General features: G+C 47.9%; 1 non-coding gene across 1 annotated transcript; it reads right to left on the bottom strand.

Annotated features, from left to right (window-relative positions):
* Positions 1–10,008: 10,008 nt before the first annotated feature.
* TRNAD-GUC (transfer RNA aspartic acid (anticodon GUC)) lies at positions 10,009–10,081 on the bottom strand. The gene has a single exon. It is a non-coding gene; the product is annotated as a tRNA-Asp (tRNA).
* Between the last annotated feature and the right edge of the window lie 1,802 nt (positions 10,082–11,883).

Below are 11,883 nucleotides of genomic sequence, written 5' to 3'. Positions count from 1 at the left end.
CATCTGAGACCTCACAACACCGCTCCCGGATGGGCTCGAACCACCAACCTATTGGTTAACAGCCGAACGCGCTAACCATTGCGCCACGGAAGCCCAAAAGTTAAATGCTCGTCAGGTATTGTGGAAAAACTTTGGCTTTCTACGTTACATTTGAGATCCCACAACGCCGCTCCCGGGTGGGCTCGAACCACTAACCTATTGGTTAACAGCCGAACGCGCTAACCATTGAGCCACGGAGGCTCAGAAATTAAATGGTTGTCACGTATTGTGGAAACGTTTTGACTTTTAACGCTACATCTGAGACCCCACAACACCGCTCCCGGGAGAGCTCAAACCACCAGTCTTTTGAATAGCAGCTGAATGCGCTAACCATTGCGCCACGGAAGCCCAAAAGTTAAATGCTCGTCAGGTATTATGTAAAAACCTTGACTTTTTACGTCACATCTGAGACCTCACAACACCGCTCCCGGATGGGGTCGAACCACCAACCTATTGGTTAACAGCCGAACGCGCTAACCATTGCGCCACGGAAGCCCAAAAATTAAATGATCGTCAGGTATTGTGGAAAAACTTTGGCTTTCTACGTTACATTTGAGATCCCACAACGCCGCTCCCGGGTGGGCTCGAACCACTAACCTATTGGTTAACAGCCGAACGCGCTAACCATTGAGCCACGGAGGCTCAGAAATTAAATGGTTGTCACGTATTGTCGAAACGTTTTGACTTTTAACGCTACATCTGAGACCCCACAACACCGCTCCCGGGAGAGCTCAAACCACCAGTCTTTTGAATAGCAGCTGAATGCGCTAACCATTGCGCCACGGAAGCCCAAAAGTTAAATGCTCGTCAGGTATTATGTAAAAACCTTGACTTTTTACGTCACATCTGAGACCTCACAACACCGCTCCCGGATGGGGTCGAACCACCAACCTATTGGTTAACAGTCGAACGTGCTAACCATTGCGCCACGGAAGTCCGAAAATTAAATGGTCGTCATGTATTGTGGAAAAATTTTGGCTTTCTACGTTACATTTGAGATCACACAACACCGCTCCCGGGTAAGCTCGAACGACCAACCTATTGGTTAACAGCCGAACGCGCTAACCATTGCGTCAAGGAAGCCCAAAATTTAAATGCTCGTCAGGTATTGTGTAAAAACCTTGACTTTTTACGTCACATCTGAGACCTCACAACACCGCTCCCGGATGGGCTGGAACCACCAACCTATTGGTTAACAGCCGAACACGCTAACCATTGAGCCACGGAAGCTCAGAAATTAAATGATTGTCACGTATTGTGGATAAGTTTTGACATTTTACGCTACATATGAGACCCCACAACACCTCTCCCGGGTGGGCTCGAACCATCAACCTTTCGATTAACAGCTGAACGCGCTAATCATGGCGCCACGGAAGCCCAAAAATTAAATGTTCGTCAGGTATTGTGAAAAACTCTGACATTTTACGTTACATCTGAGACCTCACAACACCGCATCCCGGATGGGCTCGAACCACAAACCTATTGGTTAACAGCCGAACGCGCTAATCATTTAGCCACGGAAGCCCAGAAATTAAATGGTTGTCACGTATTGTGGAAAAGTTTTGACTTTTTACGCTACATCTGAGACCCCACAACACCTCTCCCGGGTGGGCTCGTACCACCAACCTCTCGATTAACAGCTGAACGCGCTAACCATTGCGCCACGGAAGCCCAACAATTCAATGTTCGACAGGTATTGTGGAAAAACTCTGACATTTTATGTTACATTTGAGACGTCACAACACCGCTCCCGGGAGAGCTCAAACCACCAGTCTTTTGAATAGCAGCTGAACGCGCTAACCATTGCGCCACGGAAGCCCAAAAGTTAAATGCTCGTCAGGTATTATGTAAAAACCTTGACTTTTTACGTCACATCTGAGACCTCACAACACCGCTCCCGGATGGGGTCGAACCACCAACCTATTGGTTAACAGCCGAACGCGCTAACCATTGCGCCACGGAAGCCCAAAAATTAAATGGTCGTCATTTATTGTGCAAAAACGTTGGCTTTCTACGTTACATTTCAGATCCCACAACACCGCTCCCGGGTGGGCTCGAACCACCAACCTATTGGTTAACAGCCGAACGCGCTAACCATTGAGCCACGGAAGCTCAGAAATTAAATGGTTGTCAGGTATTGTGGAAAACCTTGACTTTTTACGTCACATCTGAGACCTCACAACACCGCTCCCGGATGGGCTCGAACCACCAACCTATTGGTTAACAGCCGAACGTGCTAAACATTGCGCCACGGAAGCCCAAAAATTAAATGGTCGTCAGGTATTGTGGAAAAATTTTGGCTTTCTACGTTACATTTGAGATCACACAACACCGCTCCCGGGTGAGCTCGAACCACCAACCTATTGGTTAACAGCCGAACGCGCTAACCATTGCGCCAAGGAAGCCCAAAATTTAAATGCTCGTCAGGTATTGTGTAAAAACCTTGACTTTTTACGTCACATCTGAGACCTCACAACACCGCTCCCGGATGGGCTCGAACCACCAACCTATTGCTTAACAGCCGAACGCGCTAACCATTGCGCCACGGAAGCCCAAAACCTAAATGCTCGTCAGGTATTGTGCAAAAAACTTGACTTTTTACGTCACATCTGAGACCTCACAACACCGCTCCCGGATGGGCTCGAACCACCAACCTTTCGATTAACAGCTGAACGCGCTAACCATTGCGCCACGGAATCCCAAAAATTAAATGCTCGTCAGGTATTGTGTAAAAACCTTGACTTTTTACGTCACATCTGAGACCTCACAACACCGCTCCCGGATGGGCTCGAACCACCAACCTATTGGTTAACAGCCGAACGCGCTAACCATTGCGCCACGGAAGCCCAAAAGTTAAATACTCGTCAGGTATTGTGTAAAAACCTTGACTTCTTACGTCACATCTGAGACCTCACAACACCGCTCCCGGATGGGCTCGAACCACCAACCTATTGGTTAACAGCCGAACGCGCTAACCATTGCGCCACGGAAGCCCAAAAGTTTAATGCTCGTCAGGTATTGTGTAAAAACCTTGACTTTTTACGTCACATCTGAGACCTCACAACACAGCTCCCGGATGGGCTCGAACCACCAACCTATTGGTTAACAGCCGAACGCGCTAAACATTGCGCCACGGAAGCCCAAAAGTTAAATGCTCGTCAGGTATTGTGTAAAAACCTTGACTTTTTACGTCACATCTGAGACCTCACAACACCGCTCCCGGATGGGCTCGAACCACCAACCTATTGGTTAACAGCCGAACGCGCTAAACATTGCGCCACGGAAGCCCAAATGTTAAATGCTCGTCAGATATTGTGTAAAAACCTTGACTTTTTACGTCACATCTGAGACCTCACAACACCGCTCCCGGATGGGCTCGAACCACCAACCTATTGGTTAACAGCCGAACGCGCTAACCATTGCGCCACGGAAGCCCAAAAGTTAAATGCTCGTCAGGTATTGTGTAAAAACCTTGATTTTTTACGTCAAATCTGAGACCTCACAACACCGCTCCCGGATGGGGTCGAACCACCAACCTATTGGTTAACTGCCGAACGCGCTAACCATTGCGCAACGGAAGCCCAAAAATTAAATGGTCGTCATTTATTGTGCAAAAACTTTGGCTTTCTACGTTACATTTGAGATCACACAACACCGCTCCCGGATGGGCTCGAACCACCAACCTATTGGTTAACAGCCGAACGCGCTAACCAATGAGCCACGGAAGCCCAAAAATTAAATGGTCGTCAGGTATTGTGGAAAAACTTTAGCTTTATACGTCACATCTGAGACCTCACAACACCGCTCCCGGATGAGCTCGAACCACCAACCTATTGGTTAACAGCCGAACGCGCTAATCATTGAGCCACGGAAACCCAGAAATTAAATGGTTGTCACGTATTGTGGAAAAGTTTTGACTTTTTACGCTACATCTGAGACCCCACAACACCTCTCCCGGGTGGGCTCCTACCACCAGCCTCTCGATTAACAGCTGAACGCGCTAACCATTGCGCCACGGAAGCCCAAAAATTCAATGTTCGACAGGTATTGTGGAAAAACTCTGACATTTTATGTTACATTTGAGACGTCACAACACCGCTCCCGGGAGAGCTCAAACCACCAGTCTTTTGAATAGCAGCTGAACGCGCTAACCATTGCGCCACAGAAGCCCAAAAATTAAATGGTCGTCAGGTATTGTGGAAAAACTTTGGCTTTCTACGTTACATTTGAGATCACACAACACCGCTCCCGGGTGGGCTCGAACCACCAACCTATTGGTTAACAGCCGAACGCGCTAACCATTGCGCCACGGAAGCCCAAAAGTTAAATGCTCGTCAGGTATTATGTAAAAACCTTGACTTTTTACGTCACATCTGAGACCTCACAACACCGCTCCCGGATGGGGTCGAACCACCAACCTATTGGTTAACAGCCGAAAGCGCTAACCATTTCGCCACGGAAGCCCAAAAATTAATGGTCGTCATTTATTGTGCAAAAACTTTGGCTTTCTACGTTACATTTGAGATCACACAACACCGCTCCCGAATGGGCTCGAACCACCAACCTATTGGTTAACAGCCGAACGCGCTAACCAATGAGCCACGGAAGCCCAAAAATTAAATGGTCGTCAGGTATTGTGGAAAAACTTTAGCTTTATACGTCACATCTGAGACCTCACAACACCGCTCCCGGATGAGCTCGAACCACCAACCTATTGGTTAACAGCCGAACGCGCTAATCATTGAGCCACGGAAACCCAGAAATTAAATGGTTGTCACGTATTGTGGAAAAGTTTTGACTTTTTACGCTACATCTGAGACCCCACAACACCTCTCCCGGGTGGGCTCCTACCACCAGCCTCTCGATTAACAGCTGAACGCGCTAACCATTGCGCCACGGAAGCCCAAAAATTCAATGTTCGACAGGTATTGTGGAAAAACTCTGACATTTTATGTTACATTTGAGACGTCACAACACCGCTCCCGGGAGAGCTCAAACCACCAGTCTTTTGAATAGCAGCTGAACGCGCTAACCATTGCGCCACAGAAGCCCAAAAATTAAATGGTCGTCAGGTATTGTGGAAAAACTTTGGCTTTCTACGTTACATTTGAGATCACACAACACCGCTCCCGGGTGGGCTCGAACCACCAACCTATTGGTTAACAGCCGAACGCGCTAACCATTGCGCCACGGAAGCCCAAAAGTTAAATGCTCGTCAGGTATTATGTAAAAACCTTGACTTTTTACGTCACATCTGAGACCTCACAACACCGCTCCCGGATGGGGTCGAACCACCAACCTATTGGTTAACAGCCGAAAGCGCTAACCATTTCGCCACGGAAGCCCAAAAATTAAATGGTCGTCATTTATTGTGCAAAAACTTTGGCTTTCTACGTTACATTTCAGATCCCACAACACCGCTCCCGGGTGGGCTCGAACCACCAACCTATTGGTTAACAGCCGAACGCGCTAACCATTGAGCCACGGAAGCTCAGAAATTAAATGGTTGTCAGGTATTGTGGAAAACTTGACTTTTAACGTCACATCTGAGACCTCACAACACCGCTCCCGGATGGGCTCGAACCACCAACCTATTGGTTAACAGCCGAACGTGCTAACCATTGCGCCACGGAAGCCCAAAAATTAAATGGTCGTCAGGTATTGTGGAAAAATTTTGGCTTTCTACGTTACATTTGAGATCACACAACACCGCTCCCGGGTGGGCTCGAACCACCAACCTATTGGTTAACAGCCGAACGCGCTAACCATTGCGCCAAGGAAGCCCAAAATTTAAATGCTCGTCAGGTATTGTGTAAAAACCTTGACTTTTTACGTCACATCTGAGACCTCACAACACCGCTCCCGGATGGGCTCGAACCACCAACCTATTGCTTAACAGCCGAACGCGCTAACCATTGCGCCACGGAAGCCCAAAACCTAAATGCTCGTCAGGTATTGTGCAAAAAACTTGACTTTTTACGTCACATCTGAGACCTCACAACACCGCTCCCGGATGGGCTCGAACCACCAACCTATTGGTTAACAGCCGAACGCGCTAACCATTGCGCCACGGAAGCCCAAAAGTTAAATACTCGTCAGGTATTGTGTAAAAACCTTGACTTCTTACGTCACATCTGAGACCTCACAACACCGCTCCCGGATGGGCTCGAACCACCAACCTATTGGTAAACAGCCGAACGCGCTAACCATTGCGCCACGGAAGCCCAAATGTTAAATGCTCGTCAGGTATTGTGTAAAAACCTTGACTTTTTACGTCACATCTGAGACCTCACAACACCGCTCCCGGATGGGCTCGAACCACCAACCTATTGGTTAACAGCCGAACGCGCTAACCATTGCGCCACGGAAGCCCAAAAGTTAAATGCTCGTCAGGTATTGTGTAAAAACCTTGATTTTTTACGTCAAATCTGAGACCTCACAACACCGCTCCCGGATGGGCTCGAACCATCAACCTATTGGTTAACAGCCGAACGCGCTAACCATTGAGCCACGGAAGCTCAGAAATTAAATGGTTGTCAGGTGTTGTGGAAAAACTTTGGCTTTCTACGTTACATTTGAGACCCCACAACACCTCTCCCGGGTGGGCTCGAACCACCAACCTTTCGATTAACAGCTGAACGCGCTAACCATTGCGCCACGGAATCCCAAAAATTAAATGCTCGTCAGGTATTGTGTAAAAACCTTGACTTTTTACGTCACATCTGAGACCTCACAACACCGCTCCCGGATGGGCTCGAACCACCAACCTATTGGTTAACAGCCGAACGCGCTAACCATTGCGCCACAGAAGCCCAAAAGTTAAATGTTCGTCTGGTGTTGTGGAAAAACTCTGACATTTTACGTTACATCTGAGACGTCACAACACCGCTCCCGGGAGGGCTCGAACCACCAACCTTTCGGTTAACAGCTGAACGCGCTGACCATTGCGCCACTGAAGCCCAAAAATTAAATTTTCGTCAGGTATTGAGGTAAAACCTTGACTTTTTACTTCTCATCTGAGACCTCACAACACCGCTCCCGGATGGGCTCGAACCACCAACCTTTCGGTTAACAGCCGAACGCGCTAACCATTCGCCACGGACGCCCAAAAATTAAATGGTCGTCAGGTATTGTGGAAAAACTCTGACATTTTACGTAACATCTGAGACGTCACAACACCGCTCCCGGATGGGCTCGAACCACCAACCTTTCGGTTAACAGCCGAACGCGCTAGCCATTGCGCCACGGACGCCCAAAAATTAAATTTTCGTCAGGTATTGAGGTAAAACCTTGACTTTTTACTTCTCATCTGAGACCTCACAACACCGCTCCCGGATGGGCTCGAACCACCAACCTTTCGGTTAACAGCCGAACGCGCTAACCATTCGCCACGGACGCCCAAAAATTAAATGGTCGTCAGGTATTGTGGAAAAACTCTGACATTTTACGTAACATCTGAGACGTCACAACACCGCTCCCGGATGGGCTCGAACCACCAACCTTTCGGTTAACAGCCGAACGCGCTAGCCATTGCGCCACGGACGCCCAAAAATTAAATGGTTGTCAGGTATTGTTGAAAAGTTACGACTTTTCACGCTACATCTGAGACCCCACAAATCCTCTCTCGTTTGGGCTCGAACCACCAACCTTTCGGTTAACAGCTGAACGCACTAACCATTGCGCCACGGAAGCCCAAAAATTAAATGGTCGTTAGGTATTGTAGAAAAACTTTGGCTATTTACGTTACATTTGAGATCCAAAAACACCGCTCCCGGGTGGGCTCGAACCACCAAGCTATTGGTTAACAGCCGAACGCGCTAACCATTGAGCCACGAAAGATCAGAAAATAAATGGTTATCACGTATTATGGAAAAAGTTTGACTTTTCACGCTACATCTGAGACCTCACAACACCTCTCTTGGGTGGGCTCGAACCACCAACCTTTCGATTAACAGCTGAACGCGCTAACCATTGCGCCACGGAAGCCCAAAATTTAAATGCTCGTCAGGTATTGTGGAAAAACTCTGACATTTTACGTTACATCTGATTCGTCACAACACCGCTCCCGGGAGGGCTCGAACCACCAACCTTTCGGTTAACAGCTGAACGCGCTGACCATTGCGCCACTGAAGCCCAAAAATTCAATTTTCGTCAGGTATTGAGGTAAAACCTTGACTTTTTACTTCTCATCTGAGACCTCACAACACCGCTCCCGGATGGGCTCGAACCACCAACCTTTCGGTTAACAGCCGAACGCGCTAACCATTCGCCACGGACGCCCAAAAATTAAATGGTCGTCAGGTATTGTGGAAAAACTCTGACATTTTACGTAACATCTGAGACGTCACAACACCGCTCCCGGATGGGCTCGAACCACCAACCTTTCGGTTAACAGCCGAACGCGCTAGCCATTGCGCCACGGACGCCCAAAAATTAAATGGTTGTCAGGTATTGTTGAAAAGTTACGACTTTTCACGCTACATCTGAGACCCCACAAATCCTCTCTCGTTTGGGCTCGAACCACCAACCTTTCGGTTAACAGCTGAACGCACTAACCATTGCGCCACGGAAGCCCAAAAATTAAATGGTCGTTAGGTATTGTAGAAAAACTTTGGCTATTTACGTTACATTTGAGATCCAAAAACACCGCTCCCGGGTGGGCTCGAACCACCAAGCTATTGGTTAACAGCCGAACGCGCTAACCATTGAGCCACGAAAGATCAGAAAATAAATGGTTATCACGTATTATGGAAAAAGTTTGACTTTTCACGCTACATCTGAGACCTCACAACACCTCTCTTGGGTGGGCTCGAACCACCAACCTTTCGATTAACAGCTGAACGCGCTAACCATTGCGCCACGGAAGCCCAAAATTTAAATGCTCGTCAGGTATTGTGGAAAAACTCTGACATTTTACGTTACATCTGATTCGTCACAACACCGCTCCCGGGAGGGCTCGAACCACCAACCTTTCGGTTAACAGCTGAACGCGCTGACCATTGCGCCACTGAAGCCCAAAAATTCAATTTTCGTCAGGTATTGAGGTAAAACCTTGACTTTTTACTTCTCATCTGAGACCTCACAACACCGCTCCCGGATGGGCTCGAACCACCAACCTTTCGGTTAACAGCCGAACGCGCTAACCATTCGCCACGGACGCCCAAAAATTAAATGGTCGTCAGGTATTGTGGAAAAACTCTGACATTTTACGTAACATCTGAGACGTCACAACACCGCTCCCGGATGGGCTCGAACCACCAACCTTTCGGTTAACAGCCGAACGCGCTAGCCATTGCGCCACGGACGCCCAAAAATTAAATGGTTGTCAGGTATTGTTGAAAAGTTACGACTTTTCACGCTACATCTGAGACCCCACAAATCCTCTCTCGTTTGGGCTCGAACCACCAACCTTTCGGTTAACAGCTGAACGCACTAACCATTGCGCCACGGAAGCCCAAAAATTAAATGGTCGTTAGGTATTGTAGAAAAACTTTGGCTATTTACGTTACATTTGAGATCCAAAAACACCGCTCCCGGGTGGGCTCGAACCACCAAGCTATTGGTTAACAGCCGAACGCGCTAACCATTGAGCCACGAAAGATCAGAAAATAAATGGTTATCACGTATTATGGAAAAAGTTTGACTTTTCACGCTACATCTGAGACCTCACAACACCTCTCTTGGGTGGGCTCGAACCACCAACCTTTCGATTAACAGCTGAACGCGCTAACCATTGCGCCACGGAAGCCCAAAATTTAAATGCTCGTCAGGTATTGTGGAAAAACTCTGACATTTTACGTTACATCTGATTCGTCACAACACCGCTCCCGGGAGGGCTCGAACCACCAACCTTTCGGTTAACAGCTGAACGCGCTGACCATTGCGCCACTGAAGCCCAAAAATTAAATTTTCGTCAGGTATTGAGGTAAAACTTTGACTTTTTACTTCACATCCTAGACCTCACAACACCGCTCCCGGATGGGCTCCAACCACCAACCTTTCGATTGACAGCCGAACGCGCTAACCATTGAGCCACGGAAGCTCAGAAATTAAATGGTTGTCACGTATTGTGGAAATGTTTTGACTTTTTACGCTACATCTGAGACCCCACAACACCTCTTCCGGGTGGGCTCGGACCACCAACCTTTCGATTAACAGCTGAACGCGCTAACCATTGCGCCACGGAAGCCCAAAAATTAAATGTTCGTCAGGTATTGTGGAAAAACTCTGACATTTTACGTTACATCTGAGACATCACAACACCTCTTCCGGGTGGGCTAGAACCTCCAACCTATTGGTTAACAGCCGAACGCGCTAACCATTGAGCCACGGAAGCTCAGAAATTAAATGGTTGTCAGGTATTGTTGAAAAGTTACGACTTTTCAAGCTACATCTGAGACCCCACAAAACCTCTCTCGTTTGGGCTCGAACCACCAACCTTTCGGTTAACAGCTGAACGCGCTGACCATTGCGCCACTGAAGCCCAAAAATTAAATGTTCGTCAGGTATTGTGGAAAAACTCCGACATTTTACGTTACATCTGAGACGTCACAACACTTCTCCCGGATGGGCTCGAACCACCAACCTATTGGTTAATAGCCGAACGCGCTAACCATTGCGCCACTGAAGCCCAAAAATTAAATTTTCGTCAGGTTTTGAGGTAAATCTTTGACTTTTTACTTCACATCTGAGGCCTCACAACACCGCTCCCGGATGGGCTCGAACCACCAACATTTCGGTTAACAGCCGAACGCGCTAACCATTGAGCCACGGAAGCTCAGAAATTAAATTGTTGTCAGGTATTGTGGAAAAACTTTGGCTTTCTACGTTACATTTGAGACCCCACAACACCTCTCCCGGGTGGGCTCGAACCACCAACCTTTCGATTAACAGCTGAACGCGGTAACCATTGTGCCACGGAAGCCCAAAAATTAGATGCTCGTCAGGTATTGTGTAAAAACCTTGACTTTTTACGTCACATCTGAGACCTCACAACACCGCTCCCGGATGGCCTCGAACCACCAACCTATTGGTTAACAGCCGAACGCGCTAACCATTGCGCCAACGAAGCTCAGAAATTAAACGGTTGTCAGGTATTGTGGAAAAACTTTGGCTTTTTACTTCACATCTGAGACCTCACAACACCGCTCCCGGATGGGCTCGAACCACCAACCTTTCGGTTAACAGCCGAACGCGCTAACCATTGCGCCACGGACGCCCAAAAAAAATGGTCGTCAGGTATTGCGGCAAAACTTTGGCTATTTACGTTACATTTGAGATCCAAAAACACCGCTCCCGGGTGGGCTCGAACCACCAAGCTATTGGTTAACAGCCGAACGCGCTAACCATTGAGCCACGAAAGATCAGAAAATAAATGGTTATCACGTATTATGGAAAAAGTTTGACTTTTCACGCTACATCTGAGACCTCACAACACCTCTCACGGGTGGGCTTGAACCACCAACCTTTCGATTAACAGCTGAACGCGCTAACCATTGCGCCACGGAAGCCCAAAAATTAAATGCTCGTCAGGTATTGTGGAAAAACTCTGACATTTTACGTTACATCTGAGACGTCACAACACCACTCCAGGGAGGGCTCGAACCACCAACCTTTCGGTTAACAGCTGAACGCGCTGACCATTGCGCCACTGAAGCTCAGAAATTAAATGGTTGTCACGTATTGTGGAAAAGTTTTGACTTTTTACGCTACATCTGAGACCCCACTTCACCTCTTCCGGGTGGGCTCGAACCACCAACCTTTCGATTAACAGCTGAACGCGCTAACCATTGCGCCAAGGAAGCCCAAAAATTAAATGTTCGTCAGGTATTGTGGAAAAACTCA

The sequence above is a fragment of the Phalangium opilio genome, unplaced genomic scaffold (assembly GCF_054372755.1).
Source record: "Phalangium opilio isolate 3A_F unplaced genomic scaffold, DU_Popi_V2 ptg000037l_1, whole genome shotgun sequence".
Lineage (NCBI taxonomy): Eukaryota > Metazoa > Arthropoda > Arachnida > Opiliones > Phalangiidae > Phalangium > Phalangium opilio.
Note: the sequence above shows the minus strand (reverse complement) of the source record. Positions and strands in the feature narration are given on the sequence as shown.